This window comes from Microcebus murinus, chromosome 17 (assembly GCF_040939455.1).
Source record: "Microcebus murinus isolate Inina chromosome 17, M.murinus_Inina_mat1.0, whole genome shotgun sequence".
Lineage (NCBI taxonomy): Eukaryota > Metazoa > Chordata > Mammalia > Primates > Cheirogaleidae > Microcebus > Microcebus murinus.
This window is the reverse complement of record NC_134120.1, coordinates 48,849,404-48,855,119: the sequence shown is the minus strand read 5'-3', so window position 1 is coordinate 48,855,119 and position 5,716 is coordinate 48,849,404. Positions and strand designations below refer to the sequence as shown.

The following is a 5,716-nucleotide window of genomic DNA, read 5'->3' as shown; positions in this document are numbered from 1 at the left end:
GGTTCATGTAACCTAAAACGTTTGTACGTTCTTGATATTCTGAAAATAAAAACAACCCCACACCCCCAAAAGAACCCTAGAAACCACCTGACTCTCAAAAGGTTGTCTGGGCCCTGCGGCTTCCCACCATGGCCTGACCCCAACCGAACAGAGGATCAGGCTGGCGAGGAGAGGGGGTGCTGCAGGCTCTGGGGGACAGGCTGGGACCTGCGCTGTTAAGGGTTTTCATCATGAAAGGGTGTGAACCATAACAAAAGGGTTCAGCAGCGCGGGCCTGTGAAGCCGGTGGGCGCCCGAGCCCCCCACTCGTCCCTGCTGCGGTCCGCTGTGCTCGCCTGGTGGGATTCTGGTTAGCGACAGAACGTTGCGTGCTCCCCACCGCTTTTGGGGGCCCCGCCAGGCTGCGGCTGTAGCTGTGACAGCCGAAGCGACCTTGTGGCCATCGAAGGGCCCAGGGCTGCCCTTCATCTTTTCCTGGCGCTGGTCCTGGAAGAGCTGCTCAGGGCTGTGGGAGCATTGCCTGAAGATATGAAACCAGGTCCAAAACCTCATGGTTTTCCATGGGAATTGGTGGTATGTGCAGCCACTGGATTTTTTGCTGTTTTTTTTTTTTTTTGTGTGTGTGTGTGTGTATGCAGAAGTTTTCGAGGGATTAGAAGCCGACTTTATGTGAGAAGAGAGAAGCTTGCTATAAAGCTTTGTAAACTACTTGAAAAATTTAGCCTTGCTCAAAAAGAGTATGAAGGCTTAGAGTCATCTGTCGATGACTCCAGCTTTGAGAAGGAGTAGGCAGAGCACAACGTTTGGAGGCAACCTATGGAAAGCTGAGCAGGTCCAAATCTAAACTTGAGGGTGAAATATGCTGTCTAGTAGAAGAGTTCAAGAAAGAGAAATCTAAACATTCTGAACAAGATGCATTGACGGCAGACATTTCAAAAAGGAAACAGCCCCTCGAAGATGAATTGAAATCCCTCAAATCACAAGCAGCTGGAGCCAAAACAACTTTCAAGATAGTTCAAGTGAACAAAGAACTGCTTAAGATAGCAATGAAATCTGCTTCGAACAAAAATTCTCGACTTCTGAAAAGCCAGAAACAGCTTTTACAAGAAGCTAAGGTGGTTTCTAGGGTTTTTTTTTTTGGGGGGGGGGGAGGAGGGTGTTTTGTTTTTATTTTCAGAATATCAAGAAGGTACAAATATTTTAGGTTACATGAATTGTTTTTGCAATGCTTGAGTCCTGGCTGTTGGTGTGCTCATGGCCCAAATAGTGTTCATGGTGCCCCTTAGGTTGGTTTCTTCCCCTCACTTTCTGCCCCCCCTCCCCCTGCCCGGCTTCTTTCCACTAGATTTTACTCCCTCTGTGTACTTGTGTCTCATGGGTTAGTTCCACTTGAATAGGGAGTACATGTGGTGTTTGTTTGTCCATTCCTGCAATGCTTCACTTAGGATAATGGTCTCCAGTTCACTACGGATTGTTGCAAAAGATATTAATTTATCTTTTTTTATGGCTGAGTAGTACTGCATGGTGTACATATACGACATTTTATTAATCCACTGATGAATTGGTGGTCACTTAGGTTGATTGACATCTTTGCAATTGTGAATTGTGTTGCAATAAACATTCAAGTGCAGATGTCTTTATTAGTATGGAAAGAACAAGTGGGTGAACTTAATAAACAGAAAGTAACATTTGAAAACTCTGAAGCACATGCAGGCCAAGTTCTAAATGATAAAGAAAACCACATCAAATCTCTGACTGAATGCTTGCTAAAGATGGAAGACTGAGCTGCCGTGCTTGGGAAGACATAATGGATGGCAATAACTTGGCGTTAGAAATGAAGAGTGAATCAGGAAATGATGCTCACTTCGATAACCCGCCAAAAGGAGCTTTGAAGAAACTGATTCAAGCTGGTGAGCTAACTGCTTCTTTAAGAGCCCTAGAAGGAGAAAGAAACAAAATTTACACTCAATTATCTGAAGTAGATAAAACAAAGAACTTACAGAACATATTAAAAATCTTAAGGCTGAACAAGCATCTTTGCAGTCAGAAAATATACAATTTGAAAGTGGGAATCAGAAACTTCAACAGAAATTTCAAGTAATGACTGAATTGCATCAAGAAAATGAAATGAAATTCCACAGGAAACAGTAGAGGAAAATGACTGGTTAGAGAAAGAAGAGAAACTTTGCAAAGTAGATGAAAAGATCATCCCTGTAGCTGAAGAGTTGGAGACCCATAGAAAGCAAGCCAAAGATCTTGAAGAAGAATTGGAGAAAATCATTCATTTTTAGGAATGCGAGATTATTTCCCATGAGAAAGAAGCACATGATAATCAGTTAGTAGCTCGGATGGCTGCAAGAAACCTCAGTGATTTAAGGAAAGAAAACCCTCACCACTGGGCCGGCCTTCTGCAAGGACAGCTTTTCTCTCTCCTCCAACTTTGTTGCAGGGCTCACTCAGACTCTCACTTTTGCTTCCAGGGGGAGGAGGAAAAGGCTCAAGAGGCACAGGGAATCCTCTAGGCCATCAGCTTACCAAGGAGAGACAAGAATCCAACTGTGAGAGGTCAACTGATCCTCATAGGGCACCTTCTGACACTGGGCACCTCCTGTCACCTCCATGGGAACAGGCCCATAGGGTGGTGATCCTCCATCAGGTCGAATGCATCCAGGTCAGCTCTTCCTCCCCAAAGGCAAGGCCGACTTTATTCTTTTTCTGGTAGACAGTATGGACCAGCTGAACTCAGAAGTTGTTTTTTTTTTTTTTTTTTTTTGAGACAGAGTCTCGCTTTGTTGCCCAGGCTAGAGTGAGTGCCGTGGCGTCAGCCTAGCTCACAGCAACCTCAAACTCCTGGGCTCAAGCAATCCTCCTGCCTCAGCCTCCCGAGTAGCTGGGACTACAGGCATGTGCCACCATGCCCGGCTAATTTTTTCTATATATATTAGTTGGCCAATTAATTTCTTCCTATTTATAGTAGAGACGGGGTCTCGCTCTTGCTCAGGCTGGTTTTGAACTCCTGAGCTCTAACGATCCACCAGCCTGGGCCTCCCAGAGAGCTAGGATTACAGGTGTGAGTCACCATGCCTGGCCTGAACTCAGAAGTTTTAATGTGCCTTCTTTGGATACAATGGATGGGCCTGTGTCTTCAGAATGGAATCCAGCAGAAATGATACCAAAGATGACCTTGGTCATTTAAATGTGTCCGATTCATCTCTCCCTGCTGAAAGTGACACAACTGGCCCTGGCTCTGTTTCTCCACCTCTTCCTCCAATGACAGGACCACTGTTTCCAATGGATACTGATGGGTTTTCCTCCTCATCTTCCTCCAAGGGCTGGATTTTTCTTCCCACCCTACACCCTAAAAGTAGAAGTGAGCTCCCTTCAGGGTTGATTCTGCCTTCAAGTGAGCCTGCTACTGAACAACTAGAATCACAACAAGAAGTGTGACAATATTTTTACTCTCTTCAAAAGTGATTTTGACTTGTCCCTCATTTTCAGTTTAGGTAACTGCTGTTACTTAAATGATTTTACTTTTCTTCAAATTAAAGCTTAATGGAATTATAACTCTCAGGGTAGTATTTTGTAAATAGAGATGATTTAAATATAAAAATAGGAATTCTAAAAATTGAAAGCAAAATAAAGCAAATGAAACAAAATGAACAAATGTACAAAGTTGATGAATTATGCACTTCAAGGTAACATATTTCAAGTGAATTTAAAGCACATCAATTTGACACTGTCTTATCCCTCAGTCAGATATATTCTAAAAACAAAAAGAAATGTAGGCTGGGGGAGGTGGCCCACACCTGTAATCCTAGCACTTTGGAAGGCCGAGGATCGCTTGAGCTCAGGAGTTTGAGGCCAGCCTGAGCAACGGTGAGATCCTGTCTCTACTAAAAATAGACAAAATTAGTACATGTGGTGGTGCAGGCCTGTAGTCCCAGCTACTACAGAGGCTGAGGCAGGAGGATGGCTTGAGCCCAGGAGTTTGAGGTTGCTGTGAGCTATGATCAAGCCACAGCACTTTAGCTGGGGCAACAGAGTGAGACTGTCTCAAAAGGAAAAAAAGAAAATAGAAATGTAAAAAAAACTTCAACCATTTTTAGGATTCATAATATTGGTAATAATATATGTGTATATATATATATATATATATATATATATTTTTTTTTTTTTTTTTTTTTTGAGACAGGGTCTTGCTCTGTCTCCCAGGTTAGAGTATAGTGGCCTCATCATAGCTCACTGCAACCTCAAACTCCTGGGCTTGAACAATCCTTCTGCCGCAGCCTCCCAGGTGCGTGCCACCATACCTGGCTAATTTTTCTATTTTTTGTAGAGACAGGGTCTTGCTGTTGCTCAGGCTAGTCTTGAACTCCTGGCCTCAAGTGATCCTCTCACTTCAGCCTTCCAGAGTGCTAGGATTACAGGTGTGAGGCACCGTGCCCAGCCATTATTTTGAAAATAAAATCTACAGTACATACAGTTGGCTAAAATACGTCATTTTGTTAATGTCATGAAGAACCTGGTTTTTCAGTGTAAGGGGAAAGAGATACAAATGTAAAATCAAATAATTATCAAAGCCCCTACATTTTAAAATTAGAGTTGGAAATTTCTATGCAGACTCATGGTGTATTTCTAGATCTTCCCCCCAAAAGGCTAGAACCGCAGTGATCAATTTAGTAGCTAAGAGTACTCCTCATGCTTAGAATGTGGTATGTGAATAACCAAGTCTCCTACAAGGAACCAGGATTCCTTGGAGAAATAGCTAATTTCAGATTTTGGGCAGAAAATGTGGAAGGTGACTTGGAAACATCTTGTATCAAAAAGTAAGGAGGCTAACAAAGGAAACTAGAGTCTTGTCAAAAGGACTCAGGAGATAATGTGAGGAGCTCTCATTAACTAAAGATGTGACAATGTGAATATCAAAGAGAATAATTGCTACAATGGATTGCAATATAAAATATGGTTTAGCGTCCATGAGCACATAATGATAGTCATCACGAAAACATTCATTGGTCATCATTATTATTCTGAAAACTGGTAAATAAAGGGTAAGAGTCCAAGCATTTATCCTGCTTTTCCTGAACAAACTCTCTCTCAGGGTAAGCAAATTGTTGGTGTGGGAAAATTTTTTCTCAAAGAATATCAGCTAATAAATTAAAACAGAATAACAGAATTTAACTATGTTCATTTTGCACCCCTAACTGAATTGTATATTGCCTCTAGGCAATGATCATTCTTGGCTGCTAAAATCATAATGTTAGAGAAAGTCCGCTGTGGCCTGGGGCAGGTATCTCTGACGCTAGTGCGGCATCCTCTGGGACGCCCTCTGGTTTTAGCCTGAGCTCTGGTGGGCAGATCTGTTGTGCTCAGATTCCCCTCCCCTGCCAGCGTCCTTCCTCAATGCTTGTGAACTCTTTCTGCTCGCTGCTCCTGAGCCCTCTCTGTAATCACTTCAGTGCCCCTGGATCCAACATTTCGATTTAGCTCAGAATGGGAAAATTAATGTCCCCAGGAACAACCTGCAACCAGGAGATGGGAACTGATAGACAAAGGCCCCTGGCTCCTATTTTCCAGGAGAAGAAGAGGTCTTCTTCACGACCTCGCAGGAGGTCGCAGTGTAATTGCTAATGTACAATTTTGTTGCCTTTTCTTCCTTTCCTGTGTCACTGGCCCTGCTCCATAGCTACTGCTTTCTGGGATCACCTCCCAAATA

General features: G+C 43.1%; 1 pseudogene; it reads left to right on the top strand.

The window, feature by feature from the left end:
• The first annotated feature begins 477 nt into the window (after positions 1-477).
• Positions 478-3,447, top strand: LOC105860865 (melanoma inhibitory activity protein 2 pseudogene; annotated as a pseudogene).
• Positions 3,448-5,716: the final 2,269 nt, after the last annotated feature.